General features: G+C 37.3%; 1 long non-coding RNA gene across 1 annotated transcript in view; it reads left to right on the top strand.

The window, feature by feature from the left end:
• The window catches only part of LOC133652644 (uncharacterized), a 201715-nt gene extending 198233 nt beyond the window's left edge, over positions 1 to 3482 (top strand). The window contains exon 3 of the long non-coding RNA XR_009826605.1: positions 3287 to 3482. This is a non-coding gene — a long non-coding RNA (uncharacterized LOC133652644). The remainder of the gene's footprint in view (positions 1 to 3286) is intronic.
• Positions 3483 to 12159: the final 8677 nt, after the last annotated feature.

The following is a 12159-nucleotide window of genomic DNA, read 5'->3' as shown; positions in this document are numbered from 1 at the left end:
CTTTTTTATTCAAGAAAATGTTTTTAATTTATTTATCTTATTTTACTAATTTTTTTAAAAAGTACCTTATCTTCACCATACCTGGTTGTCCAAATTAGGCATAATAATGTGTTAATTCCACGACCGTATATTTCGGTTGATATCGGTATCGGTAATTAAAGAGTTGGACAATATCGGAATATCGGATATCGGCAAAAAGCCATTATCGGACATCCCTACTCACAAGTATAAAACTACTTTTTTAAAGTCATCATTTCTTATTTCAAGGATGGAAAAAAAAAAATCATGACTTTGACACAATTGTGTCTCATAATTAAAACAGATGACAGCCAAATGGACTTTGCTGTTTTATTTTCAATGAAACAATAGAAAACAGGTACTCATATAGTAGTACAGTTGGCACAGTACAGTAAACTGACAGTTCATATTTAAACATGTGACATTTCTAACAATTTTGAACAGAAATAGTTCATGCACATTCAGGTAAATTCTTCAAAATTACAATTAAAAAAATTTTGGCCGTATATATGCGCACTAATCGACTGAAAGAGCACGCACTTGGCGTGATGATGTCATGTTATCCATGGAAAAATGCATTTTTAGACAATATGATTTTCCTGAGCGGCTAGGAGACCCCGAGAGTAACAAGCGCTTGCCTTGTTGCCTTTCCATTAAGAACAATAAATTAGTTTTTAGTATAAGTTTGCTGGTTTCAAGAAATGTAATGCCGAGCGCATATCATTATGTCAAGATAATGGCACCTGCATTTACTTCATTTAAGAATATTTTTCAACATATTGAGCAAAAAGGTCTCTTTTTTTTTTCTACCAAGAAAAGTGCACTTGTTATTAGTGAGAATATACTTATTTTAAGGTATTTTTGGGTTCATTGAAGTTAGCTAATTTTGCTTGTTTTGGAAAGTCTTGACAAGCCGAATTTTCTTGTTCTTTTGGCAGATAATTTTGCTTAGTTCATATAAAATACCCCTCATTTTTGTATTTTTTGTTCTTGTTTTTGAACACTGACTTTTTGCAGTGTGGTGTAAAGGTTTCGACACCACAACTGGTTCACTGCAAAAAGACAGTGTTCAAAAACAAGAAAGAAAAATACAAAAATTAAATGAATTTTATTTGAACTAAGCAAAATTATCTGCCAATAGAACAAGAAAATTTGGCTTGTCAAGACTTTCCAAAACAAGTAAAAATTAGCTAACCTCAATGAACCCAAAAATACCTTAAAATAAGTATATTCTCACTAATAACAAGTGCACTTTTCTTGGTACAAAAAAAAGAGACCTTTTTGCTCAATATGTTGAAAAATATTCTTAAGTTAAGTAAATGCTAGTGCCATTATCTTGACATAATGATATACGCTCGGCATCATGATTTTTCTTTTCATGCTTGAAGTAACAAATGATTACTTTAAAAAGTAGTTTTATACTTGTGAGTGTTGATGACACAGCTCTGCAACAGTTGATATTCTAGTTTCAAGCATGTTTTTACTCAATATAGGTCAGGGGTCACCAACCTTTTTGAAACCAAGAGCTACTTCTTGGGTACTGATTAATGCGAAGGGCTACCAGTTTGATTACACACTTAAATAAATTGCCAGAAATAGCCAATTTGCTCAATTTACCTTTAAACTCTATGTTATTATTAATAATTAATGATATTTACACTTAATTGAACGGTTTAAAAGAGGAGAAAACACGAAACAAATGACAATTACATTTTGAAACATAGTTTATCTTCAATTTCGACTCTTTAAAATTCAAAATTCTACCGAAAAAAAAGAAGAGAAAAACTAGCTAATTTGAATCTTTTTGAAAAAATTTAAAAAATAATTTATGGAACATCATTAGTATTTTTTCCTGATTAAGATTAATTTTAGAATTGTGATGACATGTTTTAAATAGGTTAAAATCCAATCTACACTTTGTTAGAATATATAACAAATTGGACAAGCTATATTTCTAACAAAGACGAATCATTATTTCTTATAGATTTTCCAGAACAAAAATTTTAAAAGAAATTCAAAATACTTTGAAATAAGATTTAAATTTGATTCTACAGATTTTCTAGATTTTCCAGAATATTTGTTTTGAATTTTAATCATAATAAGTTTGAAGAAATATTTCACAAATATTCTTCGTCGAAAAAACAGAAGCTAAAATGAGGAATTAAATTAAAATGTCTTTATTATTCTTTACAATAAAAAAAAATAAATACTTGAACATTGATTTAAATTGTCAGGAAAGAAAAGGAAGGAATTTAAAGGTAAAAAGGTATATGTGTTCAAAAAATCCTAAAATCCTTTTTAAGGTAAAATTGTCTTTCTGAAAGTTATAAGAAGCAAAGCAAAACAATTAATGAATGTATTTAAACAAGTGAAGACCAAGTCTTTAAAATATTTTCTTGGATTTTCAAATTCTATTTGAGTTTTGTCTCTCTTAGAATTAAAAATGTCGGGCAAAGCGAGACCAGCTTGCTAGTAAATAAATACAATTAAAAAATAGAGCCAGCTCACTGGTAAGTGCTGCTATTTGAGCTATTTTTAAGACAGGCCAGCGGGCTACTCATCGGTCCTTACGGGCTACCTGGTGCCGCGGGCACCGCGTTGGTGACCCCTGGTATAGGTCATCAAATCTCAGCAACAAGCTGTAATATCTTACTCAGATCATTTAGGACCAAAACCCTTAAAACAAGTAAAAACACTCTAACATAAAATCTGCTTAGTGAGAAGAATGATCTTATCAGACAGAAAATAAGCAAATATCACCCTTATTTGAGATATTTCATCTTACTTTAGATTTCACTTTTTGCAGTGTTGGTTTTCGGACAGCATTTGTGTCAAGATATCGGGGTCTTTTTTAACGTTAATTTAAATCATGCACCTGCGATGAGGTGGCGACTCCCCCCGCCACCTCGAGAGGGAGGATAAGCGGTAGAAAATAGGATGGATGGATGCATAAATTATGCACAAAAGTCATTTACTTAATTAAAAGTTGCACAAGTTTGTTTTATTCCAAATGTTGGCTGCATATTTCTGCTCATTCTCGGCAATCTGCTCAGGGGACGTTGAGTTTGTGGCAGCTTTTACTTGTGCAAACACACAAAAGCAAATATTCCAGAGTGGAGCGATGAAGCCACGTAACACGTTTTTTTTGGGTATTCCAATATATTATTCTTCCCAGAATAAGTTGGCCGTGGTTTCTCACCAACAACCGAGACAATTAAGACCATTAATTGCTAGCTCAAACTGAACAGTTTTTCTTTCCTTCTCTCAGCAGGTTGCCAGGTTGTCCTTTTCTGATCCCCTGCTTGATTGAGCGCTCCTTCCATCCACCGCGCGACACCTCCACCGAATGGGAGTTTGCATCGGAGCCATGGGCGGGGTGGAGGTCCTGCTCCTGGTCTTCCTGTTCGGATCGGAAACTTCACTGGCTCTCAACTGGAACCCGGTGCCACGCAAGACCGTGCGATATCAGGGTAAGTGTGATCGTGAGACAGTATCGTACTTCAAGGCACATTAAACTTTGCTATGTATTAGGGCTGGGGCGATATATCGATATACTGGATGTATCGCGGTTTTGTCTCTGTGCGATATAGAAAATGACTATATGGTGATTATTGGAGTATACGCTCTCACGCAGTTGCTTTTAGCTGCGGGCATTACACTACAGGCTCTTCTCACTCTTTATCGTCTCTCCTTCTCACAGAGACATAAAACAAGCGCACCTTCTTACCAGTGTTGGGTTAGTTACTGAAAACCAGTAACTAGATACAGGCCTGGCCCTAACCAATCTGGTGCCCTAGGCAAGATTTTAGGTGGCGCCCCCCCCCCACATCGGCAGTGAAGTGTATATACTCACAAGAAACCGAATAGCTTTGTCTTTGACCTTTTTTTTTTACTTAAAAGAAAGCAAATTAACATATTATATGAGAATGTTATGTTATGATTATCTTTAACCGAATCACAGCAGTGCTCAAATTAAAAAACAGCATTCCCTCTCATGTGATATTGCTTAATTAACATTAATGATGTGCACTTTAACAACTAGGCTTACAACTTTACCTAATATACAAAGGGGTAGAAAAGTGACTATTACCTGCAGGGCAAACATTAGCTAACCAGAAGGCAATAACAATGTCAACAAAAAACACCTGCTTAAAAGATCTAATACAAATGTCCCTGAGGAATGTAAGGTGGGGAGTACTGTAATTACCTAACGTTACATTATTATTTTCCATTACAATTTAGCCCCCTCCACAATATTAACCCGACGTTAAAACAGAACTAGCTATTTATTGATTAGCAATTGCCGAATCATGTAACATTAGCTTAATGCTAAAAAGCCAGGTTACTATCACATTCTGTAACAGACAAATAATTTCATGTAGGCTAACGTTACCTACCTGCTACTTCTGTCTTTTTCTCGTTTCTCCTCTTCTTTTCTATTTTTTCTTCCCTGGGCACCTGACAGTTTTGGGCCGTTTTTGACATCTTGTGTTGATTTTTTGATGTGGTAAGAGTCATGATATGGGAAGGGAGGGGGCGCACCATGCGGGGGGGGGGGGGGGGGGGGGGGGGGCGTAATGTTGTAACAAATAATATTTTCTATTAAATAGTCTTTACTTTGCATTTTAATTAACTTGGGATTATTTTTTTGTATTTTTTTTTTTTTTTTCTCCAACATTTGTCGGCACTGGCTTGGCGCCCCCTGATGGACGGCGCCCTTAGCATTTGCCTATACGGCCTACGACACGGGCCGGCCCTGACTAGATACAGTTACTAGTTACTAACTCAGTTACTTACACCAAAAAGTAATGCGTTACTGTGAAAACTAAGTATTTAGTTACTTCTTTTTTTCTTTTTCTTTTTAAAGCTTCCATTAATGCCCTTTTAGCTTCATTTCAGTACTGTTATTGCACTGGAGAATAATACAATCTGTTGATCAACTTGACATGCATTTGCACCACTGAACTCTGCTAAGCAATGTGGTCTACACACAAAGACAAAGATATGTTTCAAAGGGCCAATTTGTTTCAGGCCAGAACAAATTGACAAAACTGTTTTAAATAGCTGCAACATAACATACATAAGTAACAAACAGCATAATAACAACATAGCTGTAAAGCAAGGAAGGCAACACTACATACACAAAGCTTAACCAGGCGGGTTTTTTTCTCTCAAGGAATTGTGAAATAAATCATGTCTTTAGGAGATCAACACTGTACTGAAGCCCAGAACAATCTACGCATTTCCCCAGTTTTAGTTTACAGATAATGTTTGTGAACTTTATAGTCTATACATTTAGAGTGATGTGATAATCAAACACTCTAGAAGTCTAGAATGAAAGGGTTTATAAGAGAATTGACAGAGTGTGTGTACCTTCAGTGATGAATGATGAGCAGAGGCAGAGTGTCATCTTTACCTCGCTTTCCACGTTTATGTGCTCACTGTCCCAGAAACTTGAAAATGTTTCCGTGCCATTTGCTGTTTGACGCCGGTATCATGCTGATTAGCTGCCTGAAAGCGGGTGACTCCACTGTAGAAATAGCCTGCATGTCTTCTAGCACATATGCTGCAATGGCTCTATCAATGTTGTCCTGGCTAGCAGTCCCCCCGTTAAAATCCTTAGGTGGATCTGAAGTGGCATCAGAGTCTGTGTCTCTCTTTACTAGCTTCGTCGAAGCATGTTGCTTTTGTAGCTGTTTCAGCAGATTTTAATTGCTGTTTTGAGCAGTATTCCCGAGCGTGGTCACTGCTGCTGCTCACTGCTCCCCTCACCTCCCAGGGGGTGATCAAGGGTGATGGGTCAAATGCAGAGAATAATTTCGCCACAACCTAGTGTGTGTGTGACAATCATTGGCACTTTAACTCTAAGTAGATGGGATCTTTGAATCAAGACACAACTTACATTTAACTAAAATGTTCTTTTCTTTGTGCTCGACAAAAGAAAAGTAGTGGGAATGTCTCCATGTTAAGAAACTCGACTTCTGGTTTCGCCACGATGTCTTGTTAGTTGTTATGAGAGTAGCGGATGTGTGTGTGTGGCCCTTTAAGATATGACAGCATGTGAGGTGAGTGACGTCAGTGAGTGAGTGGGCGAGAGAGGTGAGGGAGCGCCAACAGTGAGTGCGTGCAGGTGCTCTAGCTTGGTGGATGGCTTACGTGCAAGACACCAATAAAGTCACAAAGTTGCAACAAACCGCCGGCCTCGTCATCCACCCTCGAGTCCGGAGCGGTAAAGTGAAGGTTGTTAGCCCCGAAGTACATAAGCCCTGGAGGAACCCCCCCCACACACACTCCAGTGTTTCCCACACATTCATTTATTCGTGGTGGCCCGCCACGAAAGAATTACGCCCGCCACAAATAAAAAATAAAAAATAAAAATCCAATTTTTGTTTTTGTTTGTTTTTTTGGTCCTGTCTAGCTCCTCAGGCAAATCATATAGTTGATGTAGATGCCCATATAAGATGTTCAGATTTACTTTACAAAAGAGAAGTGTAGGATACTTCTCTTGTTGCCTTATTTGTATTTGACCACTACTGTTTTCTGTTTATTTGTTACTGACTGTGGCAGGACACCTCTGCCTCTGTTTCACTTTATGTTGCTGGCAAATAATATGGTTGCAGTAGTAGGCTAAATTTAAATTATTTAGTATGCACTAATTAAAGGGGCAGAGCTTTAAGAGACATTTGAGCTTTTATATTTTATAAGATATATTTTTTGTAAGAACCACAATTAATAAATATATTTCAGTGAGTAACTTATTGTTCAAATCTGTATATAAATATGTACATAAAGTGTTGTAATTATATTGTAAAATGGATGGATGGATGGACGTTTAAATCAAAACTGTTATTATTAATTACTAAGTATACATTTTTTGAGCCTTTTTAGAGAAAATCATATCATTGTAGTAAATTATGCAAATTACTCGATGATGTCATGGTGACCACGCCCATAGCCACGCCCCCACCGCCACAGGTATCTTGGCAGTTTATGGGAAACACTGCACTCAGATCTTCAGTTTCTACCCGATGCTACATAAAAAAATAACGTAAAATAACGCAGTAACGCATCATGTAGTAATGGTAACCGAGTTACTGAATATAAAAAATAACGCGTTAGATTACTAGTTACCGCCGAAACTAACGGCGTTACAGTAACGCGTTAGCGAGTAGTAATACAAGAGAGAGAAAGATGCGAAACTGGCAACAGTATTCTTGGCCTTTTTGGATGTTTTTTTTTTTTCAGAGGGCCTTATAGACGGAGTAGATGACTACCATTGTGAGCCGTCTAGCACGAGCCATATTTTACAATTTAGAATGCACAAAAATGAGAAATATAAATGTATATAAACGTAGAGATTGTGTAATACAGGCAAAATTACCCCCCCAAAAAAGTGCAGTTCCCCTTTAAGATCCGTGGTCTAACCCACCCTCTGATTGATGGACTCGCTGATTAAGAAGTGTGTCCCGGACAAATGAGAGGCTGAGAAAAGAACCTTGAGGTGATGAAAATGATTGATTCATTTTGTGACAAGTCAAGGAGGATTCTCCATGATATTGATAACGGATGATGTCAGATTCATGCCGAGACTGACGCTGACCCTCAGTGAAATATGATGTCAGTCTAATCCTGCTGCTAAACTGCATTTGCACTCTTTTTATCTCTCTCTTCCACTGCAGCCATGCCTGGCTTTCTTTCTGTCTTCAACAATGCCAATTGTTGCAGGCGGGTTTAGAAATAGTGCATGTTTTAATCCATCAAAGGGGAAGCGCCGCATTCTCTTACTCGGGGATTAGGGAGATACTTTTTTTTCTAACCTCGCTATCATCTATCGTACTTTTCATCTTATTTCTATCTCTTGCTCTCCATCCTCCCATTTTTTTACTGTTTATCTTTCTCCTATACTTATTTGTTGTGTCCTTATTGAATGACCTTAAAAATACTCCTATGACATTTTCACTGAGATCTCCAATATCAGAATACCTTTATTGTCGTTGTATGGAAACAACGAAATTGGACAGCAATCCGGCACAGTGCTTTTAAAACCAACCTACATAAAATAGTCTTAAGACAACAACAATAATAAAACAATTTAAAATTTAAAAACATGATAAAATGTTAAAAAAAAACATATTGCACAGTAGATCTTCATTAGAGGTAAGCAAGTTAATAAAGTGGTGAGTGTTCAGGTGCGTGCAACTGTTTTTCAGTCTATTTGTCCTTGCTTTGATGGTCTTATAGCGCCTCCCTGAGGGCAGGAGTTCAAGCCAGTGGTGACCTGGGTGGGATGAGTCCTTGAGGATGCTGTTCTGCAGCTCTCAAGTAGAATTGCATGCATGTATTGAGTGGGGGATATTTCACAACCTTCTTTTTCATACTGGTATCATCCGTCCACACCTTTTTACAACTATTACTGCATTACATTGTTTGAAACCATTTTTTAAAAAATGCATCTAAACACCTTAAACCGGTGGTTCTTAACCTTTTTGGAGGTACCGAACCCCACCAGTTTCATATGCGCATTTGAACCCTTCTTTAGTGAAAAATAAAAATAAAAACATTTTCAAATTCAAGACAAAGTTATATGTTTTTGGTAACACTTTAGTATGGGGAACATATTCTAAGTAACAAAGACTTAATTTAGAGTTATTTGGACACTAGGGGACATATTCTAAGTAACAAAGACTTAATTTTGTCATGTCTGTTGATCATGTTTTTGTTTTTAGCCCTAAAATATAAATAATGCAGGACACCATTGATTTTAATTATTTAATATTTTTGAGTCATCACAGTGAAAAGATAAATAAAATACCACTAAATATATTTGGGATCCAAAAGGTGCCCCACTCATAAAGTGATACATTTTTATTAGTTTTTTGTTTTTTTTACTTTCATCACTTAAGTTACGAGATCAACTTCAGATATTATCTGTCCATTTTACATTTGAGCTATTATTTTGTTTGTTTTATGCGCTTTTGTCAAAGAAAACTTTGTTTTTATTTGGCTACTACACAATATATGTAATATTTACCACATAAAACATTTTAAAGTGAAAATGTTGAACTAATTGGAGCTTTGAAAATAATTATAACATGGATTTTTTTGTCATTATTTTTTTTTTTGAGCAATGGCAAAAAAAAGAAAAATAAAGAAAGACAAAAGAAAAGAATGTGTCAACATTGCAACTTTTTCTCGTTAGATTTCACCTCATTCCACTTTTTTTTAATGTTCATTTTTATCTTTTGCAATAGCATTTCCAGGAAGTGTGGCGGGCCGGTAAACAATTAGCTGCGGGCCGCACTTTGGACACCCCTGATTTAGGACCAAAACCCTTAAAACAAGTAAAACACTCTAACACAAAATCTGCTTAGTGAGAAGAATTATCTTATCAGACAGAAAATAAGCAAATATCACCCTTATTTGAGATATTTCATCTTACTTAGATTTCAGTGTTTGCAGTGTAGTAACCATGTTCATGTTCATAGTTTCTGCCTTTGTGCTAGATTTGTTTTCATTCGTCAAGTTTGTTCTCCGCCTTTAGTTTTGTACCCCTTTTGTAGTTTAGAATTAAAAATAAATGATGTCCTTACCTTCACGCCATGTCCAGTCCAACTTTACTTGCATCTCGGGAAAACAAAACCCTCACAGTCCACGTTTTGACAATGGCACAGGTTTATGACAGTGTCGGCGTTGTTTATACGGCCACCCTTAGTGCGACGTGTAGATCTGGGGCCGTACTTATCAAGCTTCTTAGAGTGCCATTTTACACTTAAGTCCTGAGAATTTGCGAAATTTAGTCCTACTCTCAAGCTTAAGAATAAAAGCTTTTTATCAACGTTCTTAAGTCTAAGAATCACTCCTACTCTCCACGATATTTAAGAGACCTTCAGAGGTGTCTTAAGTGGTTAGGAGTTGCCAGCAGGGGATGGCACTGAGGCGAGAGAGACGTGCGCGAACGTTCAGGGAACGGAACAATGTTTTTTGTTTTTTTTGATGACGAGCAGCTGATCAAACGGTATCCTTTAGACAGAGCGGATATTATTTTTGTCACAGATTTAATACTTTTCGATTCCTTGTTAATTTCTGCATGTGTCTGCAGTGGGCTAGTATATATAGAGCCACCCACACCAGTTTCAAATTAGTTGCCTAATTAATGAATTGGAAAGAAAATGTTATGAGAGTAGCGTATGTGTGTGGCCGTGAGGTGAGTGACGTCAGTGAGTGTGTGGGCGAGAGAAGAGAGGGAGCGGTAGCGTGAGTGCCGGCGGGGACTAGTTTGTTTTGTATTATTTTGTAGTTTATTGTCAAAATATACACTCCCATTGTCCACTTAAATATTTCCAAGATATTTCTTTATTCTTAGACAACGGATTCCATTCCGTGATTGGTCATTTCTATAGACACAGAAATGACGTCACCTAAAATTCCGTTTACGGCACATAGTAATGTCGTAATTCAGCTCTGAGTGTGACACTTAAGATTCAGTCCCACACTTCGCTGAAAGTGTGAGTAAGACGCTTGATAACTAACTTTTAAGTGCAGCTTTCAGCGAAGAATTTATTTACTCTTAAGTCAACTCTTAGCAGACTTCTTAGGAGTCATTCTAAGAAGATTGATAAGTACGGTACACTACCGTTCAAAAGTTTGGGGTCACCCAAACAATTTTGTGGAATAGCCTTCATTTCTAAGAACAAGAATAGACTGTCGAGTTTCAGATGAAAGTTCTCTTTTTCTGGCCATTTTGAGCGTTTGATTGACCCCACGAATGTGATGCTCCAGAAACTCAATCTGCTCAAAGGAAGGTCCGTTTTGTAGCTTCTGTAACGAGCTAAACTGTTTTCAGATGCGTGAACATGATCTGAGCCAATGAGCAAACACATTGCACCATTAGAACACTGGAGTGATAGTTGCTGGAAATGGGCCTCTATACACCTATGTAGATATTGCACCAAAAACCAGACATTTGCAGCTAGAATAGTCATTTACCACATTAGCAATGTATAGAGTGTATTTCTTTAAAGTTAAGACTAGTTTAAAGTTATCTTCATTGAAAAGTACAGTGCTTTTCCTTCAAAAATAACGACATTTCAATGTGACCCCAAACTTTTGAACGGTAGTTTATGCGCCTGGAGCGAGATTAATGTTATCGGCAAACGACGCTAGTGTGCATGCACCTGACTTGGAGTAGCTAAAAATGAATAAATAAACGACAGGGTTCCGGTTATATATAAAGGAGACGGTTAGTAACCGTCTGGAATTTTATCGCGGATTATCATTATGCCGTTGACCATGATATCTCTCGTCCATTAAGTAAAATGTCAAGGGCGGTCACGGCAAGTTGTCGCCGCAAATGTTGGTACATTTTTTAGGGCATTACGGCAAATGATGGCGGTCGTGGTTAAATCCGAGCCCTGCGTATGCCAGGAGCATCTTCCAAACTCTCCCTCCTCCCCACCTGGCATCCTTCCTTACAACAAGTGCTTCAAACAGACGGCATGGTTGCTCCGTTCTTTGATTCCCAACCTCAGTTTTATCTGCAACCCAAGAAACCCGAGGGGAGTCGGATCGCATCACCTCGCATCTATCGAATTTGTGATATGACACTTGAGTGCAGAGAGATTGATTTACGCAGGAAACAAGTGGCATTATCTGACTCCTCGCCGCTCGCTTTACGTGCGCACGGCTGGTCTGAAAGTGACTTGTATGGATGAGATTTTTTTAATTTTTTTTTTATTTTTTTTCCTTCACAGTGCACAGGGATGAGTAAGGGAGCGAGATGAACATTTGAAAAAACAAAGCTGCAAAAAAAAAAAAGAGTGAGAGGAAAAGAGTGTCGGGGGCGTTGCCAGATGGTGATGGAGTGGAAATATAATGGCAAGAAGGCATGAAAGTGAGACAGGTGGCGAGAAGAAGAAGGCGGTCGGTTAGACGCTGCCTTAAAAGGACAAAAAGTTACGCTAGATCAGGGGTAAACAAACTAGCGTCCAAGTCCCACATAAAAAAAAACGCGTTTTTTTATTTATTTTTTAAAATGTATTTATTATAATTTTTAAAAATCTGTCCTTTGTAATCCATTTTCTACCACTTGTTACTCTCGGGGTCTCTTAGCCGCTCAGGCTAATCATATTGTTTAAAAATGTT

The sequence above is a fragment of the Entelurus aequoreus genome, linkage group LG06 (genome assembly GCF_033978785.1).
Source record: "Entelurus aequoreus isolate RoL-2023_Sb linkage group LG06, RoL_Eaeq_v1.1, whole genome shotgun sequence".
Lineage (NCBI taxonomy): Eukaryota > Metazoa > Chordata > Actinopteri > Syngnathiformes > Syngnathidae > Entelurus > Entelurus aequoreus.
Note: the sequence above shows the minus strand (reverse complement) of the source record. Positions and strands in the feature narration are given on the sequence as shown.